We start from the raw sequence: 16,683 nt of genomic DNA, 5'->3' as shown, positions 1-16,683 counted from the left end.
AGAATTCTATAAGATAAATCTAATAAAGAAATCCAAATAATTAGAAAAAATCAAGCTGAAATTTTGGAGCTGAAAAATTCAACTGGCATACTGAAAAATGCATCAGACTGTTTCATTAGCAGAACTCATCAAGCAGAAGAAAGAATTAGTAAGCTTGAAGATAGATTACTTGAAAATACACAGTGAAGAGGAAAGAAAAAAGAATAAGAACAATGAAGCATGCCTAGAGAACCTAGAAAATAATATCAAAAGGGCAAATCTAGGTGTTATTGGCCTTAATGAAGTAGAGAAAGTGATAGGGGCAGAAAACATATTCAAAGAAATAATAACAGAGAACTTCCTAAACCTAGAGAAACATATCAACATCCAGGACAGGAAGGTTATAGAACATTAAGCAACTTTAACCTAAAGAAGGCTACTTCTAGGCATGTAATAAACTAACTCCCAAAGATCAAGGATGAAGAAAGGATCCTAAAAGTAGAAAGAGAAAAGAAACAAGTAACATACAATGGAGTGCCAATACATCTGAAAGCAGACTTCTCAGTGGAAACCTTACATGCCAGGAGAGAGTGGCATGACATATTTAAAGTGCTGAAGCAAAAAAAAATTACCCTAGAATAGTATATCTGGTGAAAATATTATTCAAAGATTAAGGAGAAATAAAGACTTTCCCAGACAAACAAAAGCTGAGGAATTTCATCCGTACGAGACCTGTCCTACAAGAAATACTAAAGGGAGTACTGCAATCAGAAAGAAAAGGATATTAATGAGCAATAGGTAATCATCTGAAGATATAAGACTTACTGGTAATAGTATGTACACAGAAAAACACAGACTATTGTAACATTGTAACTGTGGTGTGTGAACTACTCTTATTCTCAGTAGAAAGACTAAACCATGTGTGTTAGTCCGATTTCCTGCTGCTGATAGAGACATACCCAAGACTGGGCAATTTACAAAAGAAAGAAGTTTATTGGACTTACAGTTCCACATGGCTGGGGAGACCTCACAATCATGGTGGAAGGCAAAGAGAAACAAGTCACATCTTACATGGATGGCAGCAGGCAAAGAGAGAGCTTGTACAGGGAAACTCCCCCTTATGAAACCATCCTATCTCCTGAGACTTATTCACTATCAGGAGAACACCATGAGAAAGACCTGCCCCCATGATTCAACCACTTCCCACCAGGTCCCTCCCACAACACATGGGAATTTAAGATGAGATTTGGGGGGTGATGCAGCCAAACCATATTACCATGAATCAATCAAAATCAATAACTGCAACAACTATTCAAGATATAGACAGTACAATGAAATATTCTCCATGATGTGCTTATTTCACATTGCATACCTCTATCAAAACATCTCATGTGTCCCATAAATATATACACCTACTATGTATCCACAAACATTAAAAATTAAAAATATTTTAAAAAAAAAAACAAGGCCGGGCATGGTGGCTCACGCCTGTAATCCCAGCACTTTGGGAGGCCAAGGCGGGCGGATCACGAGGTCAGGAGATCGAGACCATCCTGGCGAACACAGTGAAACCCCGTCTCTACTAAAAATACAAAAAAATTAGCCAGGCATGGTGGCGGGTGCCTGTAGTCCCAGCTTCTTGGGAGGCTGAGGCAGGAGAATGGCGTGAACCTGGGAGACGGAGCTTGCAGTGAGCCTAGATCGCGCCACTGCACTCCAGCCTGGGTGACAGAGTGAGACTCTGTCTCAAAAAAAAAAACCAAACAACCCAATTAAAATGTGGGAAAATAATTCAAATAGAATCCAGTACTCCAAGGAATATATATAAATGGCAAACAAGCTGGTGGTGGGATTGCAAAATGATACAGCTGCTACTTTTAAAAACACTATAACATTTGTCCCAAAAAGTGAAACATAGAATTACCATATGACCCAGAATGCCAAACCTCATACCCAGGAGAATAGAAAGCAGGTATTTAAACAAAAACATGCACATGAATGTTCATAGCAGCACTATTCATAATACCTCAGGGTAGGAAAAACCCCAAATGTTTATCAAGTGATGAATAGATAAACAATGTGGAATAGTCATATAAAAATATTATTCAGCCATGAAAAAGAATGATGTACTGATATATATTACAACATGAATGAACCTCATAAGCATTATGCTAAGTGAAAGAAAACAGAAGAGGTCATTGTACTATACAATTCTGTTTATATGAAGTATATATAATAGGCAAATCCATAGAGACAAAAAGCAGGTTCATGGTTTCCAGGGGTTGGGAGAAGGAGAGGGGATGGGTGGTGATTCCAGGGGATGATTAATGTGTATAGGGTTTCGTTTTGGGCTGATGAAATGTTTTTGAATTAGATAAAGGTGATGGTTGCACAAAATCGGTAATGTGCCAAACACCTTTGAACTGTACATTTAAAATACTTAATTTCATGTTATATGAATTTTACATCAATTTAATAAGTGATCATTCTAGCTGCCACAAAAAGAATGGATTTGAAAAATAACATGAATGGAAATAAGACTAGTTAGAAGGTCATCACAGTGATCCAGATGAGAGATAATGGTGGCCTGAATTAAGGTGCTGGCAGTAGGGTTGGAGAGAGGGAAATAAAATTGCTGTTTAGGAGCCATTATGTATAGGATTTGGCAGCCAGTAAGATGAGGTATGGGTCATAGGCATTGAGGATGTCTCCTGGGTTTTGAGACTGGGCATCTGGGTGAACAGCATCACCACTAGGATTAAAACCCATTTTACAGATGCAAAACTGGAGAGGCCATTGGCTTGTCCACTGTCACAAATCAGCCAGTAAGAGAAATCTCCCGAGCCGCCACTCTCCTGAGCTCTCCTGATTCTGGTTCAGGAGGCTTTGCATATAATATAGCAAATATGAGGAGGGTTTTTTTAAAAAAAAAATTACATGAATATTTTCAAACAATTGTATGATCGGTATCTTATTTACATTTATTTTAATACCTATGTTTGAAATTATAATGTTATAGCCATGATCATATTCTGATGAAACCATATCTCCCCTCCCTGAGACCTCCGCCCCCTAGTGTCTGCCACTTACCTTTATAATGCTTTTATATAGTACTGACAACCCTGAAAGACTCTTCTGTTATTGATCCCCACAACACAACTGAGTGAACATGCCATAGCCCCTAGTTCTTTCTCTGAAGCAACCCCATTGTAAGGGACTGAATTTCCATAGCCTTGAGCCTTCTGATACTGGAGTAAGGATGAACCACTCAGAGCACCCTCAGATATAGGGATAAGTAGAAGAGGGGGCCAGGTGGAAGGAAGGAGACAAAGCAAGTGACCTATCATGGGGGACAGGTGGCAGGAGGCAGAAGGAGTGGGGGCACTGCAAAACCTCAGCTGCTGGAGTGGAAGAGCCAGGACCTTTTGTCTCATAATGTATGGAAGAGTGTGTGCATGTATGTGATGATGATGATTAAATGGTACATGGTATCAGGGAGCATTGTCAGAACTGATGTTGATTAGGGATGCTGGAAAACTAATAGTAAGGAAGGAAACTAGAAAAATTGGTCTGAATGTGGAAAAGCAATACTAATTACAATCATTTATGCGAACTGCTTACCATTTATTACTAATTCCCATCCAACAAAATAACTATTAGGTGTATCATTAAATATGTGTTAGATTAACTTTGTCGTCACTTTTATTTGTGATTAGAACAGTAAACTCTGCATGTATGCTCAGGCTTAATAGTTTGTTGCTCATGCAAGCATGGCTGTCAGCTCACAATTAGAAAAAAAAGACTATTATGTTAGGGCTGGAGCATGGCAGGCTTTGAATTCCAGGCTAAGCAGTTTATAGTTAATTTAAGAGGCAATGGGGAGCCTTTACAGAATGATCAATGGCGGGGGGAGGGGGAAGTGGGGCGGGGGTTGCTCGTTACACGATCAGCACTGTATTTTAGGAATCACAGATTGACTAGGCTGGGAGATTGCTTAAAGATTACTCACCCAGTGATGACTAGCCAGGGAGCATGGGCAACCACACTGCGGGTTCTGGATGGATTATGAAGATTTCAGAAAGCCTAAAGGAACCACTGTATTTCTCTATAATAAGGCTATACAGATCAACCACAGTGTCAGTATTATTTGCTTTGGGCTAGAATTAATCAAATGGGACATTGATCAGAAGAATTGATTGGTGGTTATGAAGTCATGTTTCCATGTTTTTTAAATGGCAAAACAAGCTAATTGATCCTTAACAAATAAAAACTTTTTTTTTTTTTTAGACAGAGTCTCACTCTGTCGCCCAGGTTGGAGTGTAGTGGCATGATTTCAGCTCACTGTAACCTCTGCCTCCTGGGTTCAAGCAATTCTCTTGCCTCAGCCTCCTGAGTAGCTGGGACTATAGGCACAGGCCACCACACCTGGCTAATTTTTGTATTTTTAGTAGATATGGGGTGTCACCATGTTGGCCAGGCTGGTCTCGAACTCCTGATTTCAGGTGATGCCCCCCCTCAGCCTCCCAAAGTGCTGTGATTACAGGCATGAGCCACCACACCTGGCAATAAAAATTTTGACGTTAGAAAAATTTTTATAGTCAAGGGCCCTATAGATTGAAAACAAAACAAAAGGGGTATTGGGTGATGAAAAAGTTGGGAGCCTCAATTGTCATCCAGTCAATCCTTTCATTGACAGATGAAGGAGCAGAGGTTAGAGATGGATGGAACTTGCCTTATAGGAAGATGGTCAAATGGACTGGACGGGCAAATGGAAGGTAGGTGAGACTAAAGACTAGAAAACCAACTCAGTAGCAAACTGAGATGCCTAGATTAGGGTGGTAGAAGTTAATTTGCAAAGAAAAAGGGCAGATGGGAGAGAGTGAAAAGGCAGTGCCAGATAGTTTCACTGGTTGGATACAGACAGAGAGGAAAAGAAAGAAGTTGAGAATGACTCCAGAATTTCCAGCATAGTAGACTGAGCCAATGATGGCATTATTAGCAGAAATATAAAAAGCTGGAGGAATAATTGGTTTGGGGGTAAAGGGGAATCATGAATTTGGTTTCATACATATTGACGTTAAGTTGTCATTTTGTGTATTCAAAAAGAATATAGCAATAGAAATTAGAAATGCTTGGCTTTATTTTTAACATACTTTATTGAGGTATGTTTAATGTACAATAAACTGTACATATTTAATGTATACAACTCAAGGAGTTTGGAGATAGGTATACACCCATGAAAGTATCACCAAAATCTATATTGTGAACATAGCCATTACCTTCAACTGTTTCCTTCCACCTTCCTTATCTATTATTATTCTTAATCTATTTTTTAAGAACTGCTTGGCTTTAAATTCTGACTTATTTACATTGTGCAGCTTTTGGTAAAGAATTTTTCCTGTGATTTTCAGTTTTCACATCTGTAGATTTGGGATGTTAATATTTGCCTTATGGGATTCATGAGAGGATTAAATGGGAAGACTTATAAAAAGTACTTAGCACAGTATCTAGCAAAGGGCAAGTACCCATTACTCTTCTCTGGAGAAAGAATGGAGATGGAAATGTTTGAGGCAGTTAGAAACAAGGGAAAGCTCAGGAGAGCTGCTAAATCCAAAGCTATATTTTTAGTATCTAGCTGCAAAACATTGGTGGTACTTTCTGAGAGTTTCAGAAAGTTTAAAGTTAGAGGTCTGATAATTTGAGAAGGAATCTAGCAAAGGAGTCTGAAGGAATGGATAGAATGAAATAAGGAGTACACTGTCCAAGAAGCCAAGGGAGGCAGGATAATTTGAAAGTGGAAGAGTATTTCATGGGGTCAAATGAAATAAAGATAAAAGAGAGATATGAGACCATTGGGAGTTTACTTTAAGAGACAGCAGAGAACTAGGAATGAATTAGATAAGAGCCTAAGTAGTGAGGGTGGGGCAGTAGAGACAGTAAAGAAAAAGCAACTCTTTCAACATGAATGATGGAATAAGAGGGATACAGGTGACAGTAATTCAGAAAAAAAAAAAAGTAGCAGCCATAAGGGAAGGTTATTTTCGGATACTCAAAATCAGAGCATGTTGTATGCTAAGGGACCAATGGAGAAGAAGACACTGATAAGGCAGAATAAAGAGGACATATTTGTAAAGCAGGCTCTCTTAAACTATGCAGAGGTAGTCTTAGGTTGTAGCCACATTAAAGGTGTCCCTAGTGGAGGATCTGACATCTAATCCACGAGAAGTGATGTGAGGTCAAATCAGAAGCAAGCAATCCCATTGACGTTGTTCTATGACAAAGTGGAATTTATACAAGGGAGGCAAGATTAATTCAATATTCAAAAATCTATCTATGCTATCCACCATATCAAGTTAAGAAGAAAAATCACATGATGATATAAATCAATGATTGTTTGTTCTCATTTTTTAAAACATAATATTAGAAGATTTAGCCAGCACAATAAAGCAAGAAAATACAATAAAAGGCATACGGACTGGAAAAAAGAAAAGTAAACTTCTACTTTCAAATGATGTGACTGTATGTATAGAAAATCTCAAGAAGTCTAGAAAAGAATTCCCAGAACTAATAAATAATTTCAACAAGGTAACAGTATATGAGTATATGAGATCAACACGCAAAAGTCAATTAACATTTCTAAATGCTAGCAACTAACATGTGGAAATCAAAATCTAAAGATATAATTTACAGTCATGCCAATGAAAATCTGTATAAACACTTAGCAAAATACATAAAGGATCTATATACTGAACATTACAAAATGCTGGTAAAAGATATCAAAAAAATCTAAAAATGGAAGAACATACTATATTTATGGATTGAAAGTGTCAGCATTATAAAGATGTTAATTTCCTCCAGATTCATCTAAAGGTTTAGTGCAATTTCTATCAAAATTCCAGCACAGTTTCATTTTAGACATAGACCTACTTATTCTAAAATGTAAATGGAAAGTCACAGTCCATATAACAGCTTTAACAATCTTGTGAAAAAAAAAATAAAGTAAAAGAAACCCTTCTATCTGATATTAAGGCTCACTATATAAATAGAGGAATCATGACAGTGTCATGATTGGCAGAACGACAGGCATATGAATTAATGGAAGGAAATAGAGAACCCAGAAATGGGCCGACACAAATGTATCCAATTCAATAGAGGAAAGATAGCCTTTTCAATAAATGGTCCTGAAACATTGTGATATCCACAGACAAAAAGATAAAAGAAACTTTGACTTGAACCTCACACATTACACAAACATTAATGCAAAATGGATCATAGATTTATTTTTTAAATACTTTTTTTTTCCCCTTAGAGACAGGATCTTGCCCTGTCATCCAGGCTGGAGTGCAGTGGCATGATCACAGTTCACTGTAGCCTCAAACTTCTGGGCTCAAGAAATCCTCCTGCCTTAGCTTCCTTAATAGTTGGGACTACAGGCATGTGCCACCATGCCTGGCAACTTTTTTCTTTTTTTTTTTTTTTTTTCTTTATGTGTAACTTGGGTCTAATTGTGTTGATCAGGTTGGTCTTAAACTTCTGGCCTCAAGCGATCCTCCCACCTTGGCCTCCCAAGACGCTGGTATTACAGACATGAGCCACCATGTCTAGCTTTAAACACCTATTTTTATTTAATGTTTATAACAATGCTGGATCATAGATTTAAATGTAAAATGTAAAACAAAGACAATTTTAGAAGAAAACGTGGGAGAAAAATCTTTGGGAACAAGACTTAGTGAAGAATTTTTAGTTTTGAAACTAAAAGCACAATCCATAAAAGGAAAAAGTGATAAATTGGACTTCATCAAAATGTAAAGATTTTTGCTGTGTGAAATATCCTGTTGTGAAAATTAAAAAGACAAGCTACAATCTTGGAGAAAATATCTGCAATCCACATACTTGACAAAGGACTAGTATCTAGAATGTATGAAGAACTCTCAATTCATCTGGCTGTGGTGGCTCACAAAGTCAGACATTCAAGACCAGCCTGGCCAAGATGGTGAAACCCCATCTCTACTAAAAATACAAGAATTATCTGGGCGTAGTGGCGGGCACCTGTAATCCCAGCTACTTGGGAGGCTGAGGCAGAGAATTGTTTGAACCCGGGAGGCGGAGGTTGCAGTGAGCAGAGATCACACTACTGCACTCCAGCCTGGGCGACAGAGTGAGACTGTCTCAAAACACCACCACCACCAGCAACAACAACAACAACAAAAACTCTCAAATCTCAATCCTAAAAATACAAACAATTCAATTACATGATGACCAAGGACATGTCACCAAGAAGGATATGCAGTTGGCAGTAAAATAGCAATGAAAACATCTCTAGCCATTAGGGAAATGCAAATTAAAACCACACGTAATGCAATATTACTGCACATCTGTCGGAATTAGAAAAACAAAAACTAGTGACATCACTAAACGCTGGGGAGGATATGGAGAACCTAGCTCCCTTATTTATTGCTGGTGGGAATATTAAATGGTACAACCTCTCTTTGAAACAGTTTGGCAGTTTCTTAGAAAAGAAACACCATGTGATCTGCAGTCATACTCTTGAGGATTTATTCTAAAGAAATGAAAAATGTATGTCCACACAAAAACCTGCACACCAAAGTTTATAGAAGCTTTATTCATTATAGCCCTAAATTGGAAAAATAAAAACACAAATGTCCTTCACTGGATAAGTGCTTAAACAGACTGTGGTACATCCATATCATGCAATACTACTCAGTAATAAGAAGAAATGCACTACTGATGCATACCACATCTTGGACGAATCTCCAGAGACTTACACTAAGTGAATAAGGCTAATCCCAAGAGGAAAAGTGCATTTATATGATGTTCTTGGAATGGTAAAATTTTAGAAATGAACAGATTAGTCATTCCAGTGCCTAGGGATGGGGAGATGGGCAGAGAGGGAGACAGATGTAGTTGTAAAAGGGTAACGCAAGGGATTTTTTTGGGAATAGAACTGTCCGTTATTTTGATCACAGTGGTGGATACATCAACCTACACATGTCATAAAATTGTATACAACTAAATACCCTCATACCCACACAAATGAATACAAGTCAAACTGGAGAAATCTAAATAAGATTGGTAGATTGTATCAATGTCAGTATTATAGTTGGGGCATCATACTACAGTTTTATAAGAAGATGCTATCATTGGAAAAAACGGGGTAGTAGATATACTAGATGTTACTGTAACAAATGCATATGAATCTATACTTATTTTAAGAAAATTTTCAGTTTAGAAACAAGTGATTAACTGCCATAAGTGGTGGAAATAAAAATGGCATGAGTGAAAATAGGGATACTAGGCAAAAGTCTATCATAGTCTTCCAGATGATAGATGATGGTGGCCTTAATTAAGGTGCTGTCAGTAGACATGGAGAAAAGCAGATGAATTCAAGTTATTTAGAAACCAGTATGTATAGGACTTGTCAGTGAATGAGGTAAGGACTGAGTGACAAGCACTGAAATCATCTCTAAGGCTTTGATGCTGGATACCTTAGAGAATAGCAATACAACTGGGATTAAAATTCATTTTATACAAGATCTATATGAGGAAAACTATACAACATTCATGAAATAAAGAAGATTCTAAATGAATGGAGAAATAGTCCATGTAAATGGATAGAAAGATTCAATATTGTCAAGATGTCAGTCTTTTCCATCTTAATCTATAGATTAAATGCAATCTCAATCAAGATTTCAGCAAGTTATTTTATGGACATTTTGTTGGAAGACTAGAGCTACCTGACGTCAAGACTTACCATAAAGCTATAGTAATCAATACAACGAGTTATTGGTCAAAGAATAGACAAATAGATCAGTGGAACAGAATAGAGTCCAGAAATAGACCCACATGAATATAGTCGACTGATTTTTGATCAGGGAGCAAAAGCAATTCAATGGAGAAAAGATAGTCCTTTCAACAAGTGGTGCTAGAACAACTGGACACCCTCATGCAAAAGGGTGGGCCTGGTGGCTCACGCCTGTAATCCTAGCATTATGCGAGGCTGAGGTGAGTGGATCACTTGAGGCCAGGAATTCGAGACAAGCCGGGTCAACATGACAAACCCTGTGTCTACTAAACATACAAAAATTAGCTGGACGTGGTGGCACAAGCCTGTAATCCCAGCTACTTGGGAGGCTGAAGCGTGAGAATGGCTTGAACCCGGGAGACAGAGGTTACGGTGAGCCAGGATTGCGCCACTGCACTCCAGCCTGGGTACCTGGGTGACAGAGTGAGACTCTGTCTCAAAAAAAAAAAAAAAGAATTATAATCTAGACATAGATATTACACATTACATTCTTCATAAAAATTAACTCAAAATGCACCATAGACCTAAAGGTAAAATGTAAAATGATTAAGCTCCTAGAAGATAATGTAGGATAAAGTGTAGGTGATCTTGGGTTTGGTGATGACTTTTTAGATACAACGCCATAAGCATGATACATGAAAGAAAAAATTGGTAATTGCTAAAATTTACAACTTCTACTTTGTGAAAGATATTGTTAAGAAAATAAAAAAGCCACAGACTGGCAGAAAATATTTTTAAAACATATCTGATAAAGAACTGGTATCCAAAATACACAAAGAACCCTTAAATCTCAACAATAAGAAGACAACTCGATTTGAAAATTATAAAGCATATGAAAAGATGATTGACATCATTTATCATTAGGGAATTGCAAATTAAAACAATGGAATACCACTATACACATACTAGAATGGCTAAACTCCAAAGCACTGACAACACCTACCACTGACAAGGATGTGGTACAACAACAACTCCCATTCAATGCTAGTAGAAATGCAAAAACTCATTTAAACTTTTATGGACACTTAAAAGTTTCCCTCCAATAAGGTGGTACCAATTTATAGTTTCTGAAAATACCTGTGCGTACTTGTCGAGAGTTATACATAGTACTTAAATACCTGGAATCTACAGCTAGGTTGCCTAGTTTCAAATCATTGCTCTGCAATTTAGTAGCTGCGTAGTTTTATGCAAGTTATCTAACTTCTCTGTGCCTCAGTTGAATCATCCGTAAAACAGAGATCATAACATTTAGCGTACCTCATGGGATCATTGTGAGGATTAAATGAGTTAATATTTGTAATGTTTTAAGAATTATACCTGGAACAGTGTAAGTGCTATGTATTAGATGTTATTACTGTTCCTCATATACAGCCTAAGAGTGTTTAATTTATATTACGTATAATGTATATACATATTATATATATATATATATACCTTTTGTATATGTACAAATATAAATTTTCATAATCTGAGGGTTAAAAATATTGTCTCTTAGAAGTATCCATTTGCATTTCCTTTTTATGTATTAAGGTTTAGATATATAGGATTTCATATATTTGAAAGCTATTTATGTTTTCTGTTCTGTCTTTTGCTGATTTTTCCATTGAGTTGTTGGTATTTTATTGATTTGTAGGAGTTGTTTATATATTAAGAAAATCTCTCTGCATCTGTGGGGTTTATTATTTCATTAGATATTTATTCAGTGTTTATTAAGTATCAAGTACTATACTTGGTTCTAGAGAGCAGTGCTGAACAAAACAAAGCCCCTGCTCTCACGAATCTTACATGTAATGGAGAGAGACAGACAATAAGAAAAAAACTAATATGCTGGGCGATGACAAGTGGGATAAAATAATGAAGCATATACAAGGAATAGGGAGTGCTTGGTATGAGGGAGTTGCTATTTTATATATCGTGGTCAGGAAAGGCCTTCCTAATAGGTGACATTTGAATAGACACCTGCAGGAAATGAAGTAAGCCGTGTGAATACTTATTCATTTCAAAAGTATTTATTAAGCCTGTGCCAGGTACAATTCGAGGCTCTTGTGTTGCAGTAGTAAATAAGACAAACCAAAAAAAGTTTTACCTGATGGATCACACACTCTGGGGTGGGGGGGAAACAGAAATAAATAATAAATGTAATGAATTAATTATATACTATTTTAGTAGTTGATCAATGCTATGGGTAAAAGAAACAGTAAAGTAAGTTCAGATGGATCAGGAGTGCCAGATCCAGAGTTTGTTATATTAAATAGATGACACCATGGTGGTAATGGGGTGCCAGATCATGAAGGCCCTCGTGGGCCATTGTACGGATTTGGGCTTTGACTCTTATGCCAGTACCACGCTGTCTTGATTAATATAGCTTTGTAGCAAGTTTTGAAATCTGGAAGTGTGAGTCTACCAACTTTGTTATTTTTCAATATTATTTTGGCTCTTCTGGGTTCCTTATTCTGCCAAATGAGTTTTAGGATTAGCTTTTTCTATTTCTGCAAAAAAATCTGCCTGATTTTTAAAGGGATTACGTCTGATTTGTAGATCAGTTTCAGCAGTTTTGTCATCTTAGCAATATTTGTTTTCCCAATCCATGAAAATGAGATGTCTTTCCATTTACTTAAATCTTCTTCAATTTCTCTTAACAGTGTTTTGTAGATTTTAGTGTACAAATTATACACCTCCTTGGTTAAATGTGTTCGTAAGTAGTTTATTTATGATGCTATTATAAGTTGAATTGGGTTTTTAATTCTTTTTAAGAAAAATTATAGTTCACTGGGTGTGGTGGCTTATGCCTATAATCCCAGCACTTTGGCAGGCCAAGGCACATGGATCACTTGAGGTCAGGGGTTTGAAACCAGCTTGGCCAACATGGTGAAACCCCACCGCTACTAAGAATACAAAAATTAGCCAGTCATGGTGGCATATGCCTGTAATCCCAGCTACTCGGGAGGCTGAGGCAGGAGAATTGCTTGAATCCAGGAGGCAGAGGTTGCAGTGAGCTGAGATCGCACCACTGCACTCAAGCCTGGGCAACAGGGCAAGACTCTGTCTCAAAAAAAATAAATTATAGTTGCCAAATAAAGCTTTTATATATTTACAGTGTCAAACATGATGTTTTGGTATATTAATTCATAGTGAAATGGTTATATCAAGCTAATTGACATATCTCTCACCTCACATGCTTATTTTTTGTTGTGAGAACATTTAAGATCACATTTTTTGTAATTTTCAAATATATAATACATTATTATTAACTATAGTCACTATGCTGTACAGTAGACCTCCAGAATTTATTTATCCTGTTTAACTGAAATTTTGTACTCTGACCAACATCTTCCCGTTCCCAACCCCCGAACTGTAGCCCTTGGAAACCACCATTCTACTCTCTGCTTCTATGAGTTCAACTTATTTAGACTCCATGTATAAGTGAAATCATGGAGTATTTGTCTTTCTGTGCTTGGCTTATTTCATTTAGCACAGTTTTCTCCAGGTTCATCCATGCTGTCACAAATAACAGGATTTCCTTATTCTTAAGGTTGAATACTATTCTATTGCTTGTGTGTGTGTGTGTGTCATGTGTGTTTGTGTGTGTGTATAAAACATTTTCCTTGTCCATTTATCTATTAATGGCTTAGATTGATTTTATATCTTGGCTATTGTGAATAATGTTGCAATAAAACAGTAGCACAGAAATTTCTTTGACATACTGATTTTCATGGCTTTGGATATATACCCAGAAGTGGAATTGCTGGATCTTGGGTAATTCTATTTTTTACTTTTTGAGGGACTTCCATACTGTTTTCCATAATGGCTGTACTAATTTACATTCCTTTCCACAGAGTGCAAGCATTCCCTTTTTTCTACATCCCCACCAGCATTTGTTATTTTTGGCTTTTTGATAATAGCCACTATAACGTTGTGATTTTACCAGTTGATTTTTTTTTTTTAATTTCCTTTTTGGGTTACTCATTATAGTGTATAGAAGTACAGTTTTTTTTGTGTGTTTATCTTCTATCCTGAAACTTTGCTGAATTTCCTTATTAACCCTAATAGGGATTTTTTTTTTTTTTCTGGTAGATTGTTTAGGATGTTCCATATATAACATCATGTCATTGGGAAGAGGGAGTTTTACTTTTTCTTTTCCTATTTGGATGTGTTTAATTTATTCATCTGGTTTTTTTTTTTTTTTGGCTAGAGCTTGTAGAAATATGTTGAATAAAAGTGGTGAGAGTGAAATAAAGGGATGGAGGAAATTTTACCAAGCAAATGGAAAGAAAAAAAAAAGCAGGGGTTGCAATCTTAGTCTCTGACAGAACAGACTTCAAACCAACAAAGATCAAAAAAGACAAAGAAGGGCATTACATAATGGTAAAGGGAACAATTCAACAAGAAGAACTAACTATTCTAAATATATATTCACCCAATTCACCCAGATTTGTAAAACAAGTTCTCAGAGACCTACAGACTTCGACTCCCACACAATGATAGTGGGAGAATTTCACACCGCACTGTCAGTATTAGACAGATCAACGAGACAGAAAATTAACAAGGATATTCAGGACTTGAATCCAGCTCTGGATCAAGTGGACCTAGTAGACATCTACAGAACTCTCTACTCCAAATCGACAGAATCTACATTCTTCTCAGTGCCGCATGGCACTTATTCTAAAATTGACCACATAAATGGAAGTGAAACACTCCTCAGCAAATGCAAAAGAACGGAAATCAAAACAGTCTCTCAGACCACAGTGCAATCAAATTAGAACTCAGGATTAAGAAACTCACTAAAAACCACACAATTCCATGGAAATTGAACAACCTGCTCCTGAGTGACTCCTAGGTAAATAATGAAATTTAGACAGAAATCAAGATGTTCTTTGAAACCAACAAGAACAAAGAGACAATGTACCATAATCTTTGTGACACAGCAAAAGCAATGTTAAGCGGGAAATTTATGACACTAAATGCCCACATCAGAGGCTTGAAAGATCTCAAATTGACACCATAAGATCACAATTAAAGAGCTAGAGAGGCAAGAACAAACTAATCCAAAAAGTAGAAGAAGACAAGAAATAACGAATATCAGAGAAGAACTGAAGGAGATAGAAACACAAAAAACCCTGCAAAAAAAAAAAAATCGATGAATCCAGGAGCTGATTTTTTTGAAAAAATTAACAAAATGGGCCACTAGCTAGACAAATAAAGAAGAAAAGATAGAAGAATCAAATACACACAATAAAAAATGATAAAGGGGATATCACCACTGATGCCACGGAAATATAAATTGCCATCAGAGAATACTATAAACACCTCTATGCAAATAAACTAGAAAATCTAGGAGAAATGGATAAACTGCTAAACACATATACCCTCCCAAGACTAAACCAGGAAGAAATCGAATTCCTGGATAGACCAATAACAAGTTTTGAAATTGAGGCAGTAATTAATAGCCTATCAAGCAAATAAAGCCCAGGACCAGATGGACTAACTGCTGAATTCTACCAGAAATACAAAAAAGAGCTGGTACCATTACTTCTGAAACAATTCCAAATAATTGAAACTGAAGGACTCCTCCCTAACTCATTTTATGAAGTCAGCATCATCCTGATACTAAAACCGAGAAGAGACACAACAAAAATAGAACACTTCAGGCTAATATCCCTGATGAACATGGATGCGAAAATCCTCAATAAAATACTGGCAAACTAAATCAATCAGCACATCAAAAAACTTATCCACCACGATCAAGTCAGCTTCATCCCATGGATGCAAGGCTAGTTCAACATGTGCAAATCAGTAAATGGAATCAGAACCAAAGAAAAAATCAAAACATAAACAGAACCAAAGACAAAAACCACATGATTATCTCAATAGGTGCAGAAAAGGCCTTTGATAAAATTCAACATCCCTTCATGTCAAAAACTCTCAATAAACTAGATATTGATGGAACATATCTCAGAATAATAAGAGCTATTGATGACAAACCCACAGTCAATATCATCGAATGGGCAAAAGTTGGAAGCACTCCCTTTGAAATCTGGTACAAGACAGGGATGCCCTCTCTCACCACTCCTATTCAGCATAGTATTGGAAGTTCTGGCCAGGGCAATCAGGTAAGAGAAAGAAATAGAGGGTATTCAAATAGGAAGAGAGGAAGTCAAATTGTCTCTCTTAGGGATGACATGGTTGTATATTTAGAAAACCCCATCATCTCTGCCCCAAAACTCCTTAAACTGATAAACAACTTCAGCAAAGCCTCAGGATAAAAAATCAATGTGCAAAAATCACAAGCATTCCTTTACACCAACAATAGACAAGCAGAGAGCCAAATCATGAATGAACTCCCATTCACAATCGTTACAAAGAGAATAAAGTACCTAGGAATACAGCTAACAAAGGATGTGAAGGACCTCTTCAAGGAGAACTACAAACCACTGCTAAAGGAAATAAAAGAAGACACAAACAAATGGAAAAATATTCCATGCTCATGGATAAGAAGAATCAATATCATGAAAATGGCCATACTGCTCAAAGTAATTTATAGATTAAATGCTACTCCCATCAAACTACCATTGACATTCTCAACAGAATTAGAAAAAAACTATTTTGGGGGGGGCGGAGCAAGATGGCCGAATAGGAACAGCTCCAGTCTCCAACTCCCAGCGCTAAGGACACAGAAGACCGGTGATTTCTGCATTTTCAACTGAGGTACTGGGGTCATCTCACTAGTGAGTGCCGGACAATCGGTGCTGGTCAGCTGTGGCGGCCCGACCAGCGAGAGCTGAAGCAGGGGGAGGCATCGCCTCACCTAGGAAGTGCAAGGGGGAAGGGAATCCCTTTTCCTAACCAGGGGAACTGAGACACACAACACCTGGAAAATCGGG

Source organism: Colobus angolensis, unplaced genomic scaffold (genome assembly GCF_000951035.1).
Source record: "Colobus angolensis palliatus isolate OR3802 unplaced genomic scaffold, Cang.pa_1.0 Scaffold532, whole genome shotgun sequence".
Lineage (NCBI taxonomy): Eukaryota > Metazoa > Chordata > Mammalia > Primates > Cercopithecidae > Colobus > Colobus angolensis.
This window is presented reverse-complemented; position numbering follows the sequence as displayed.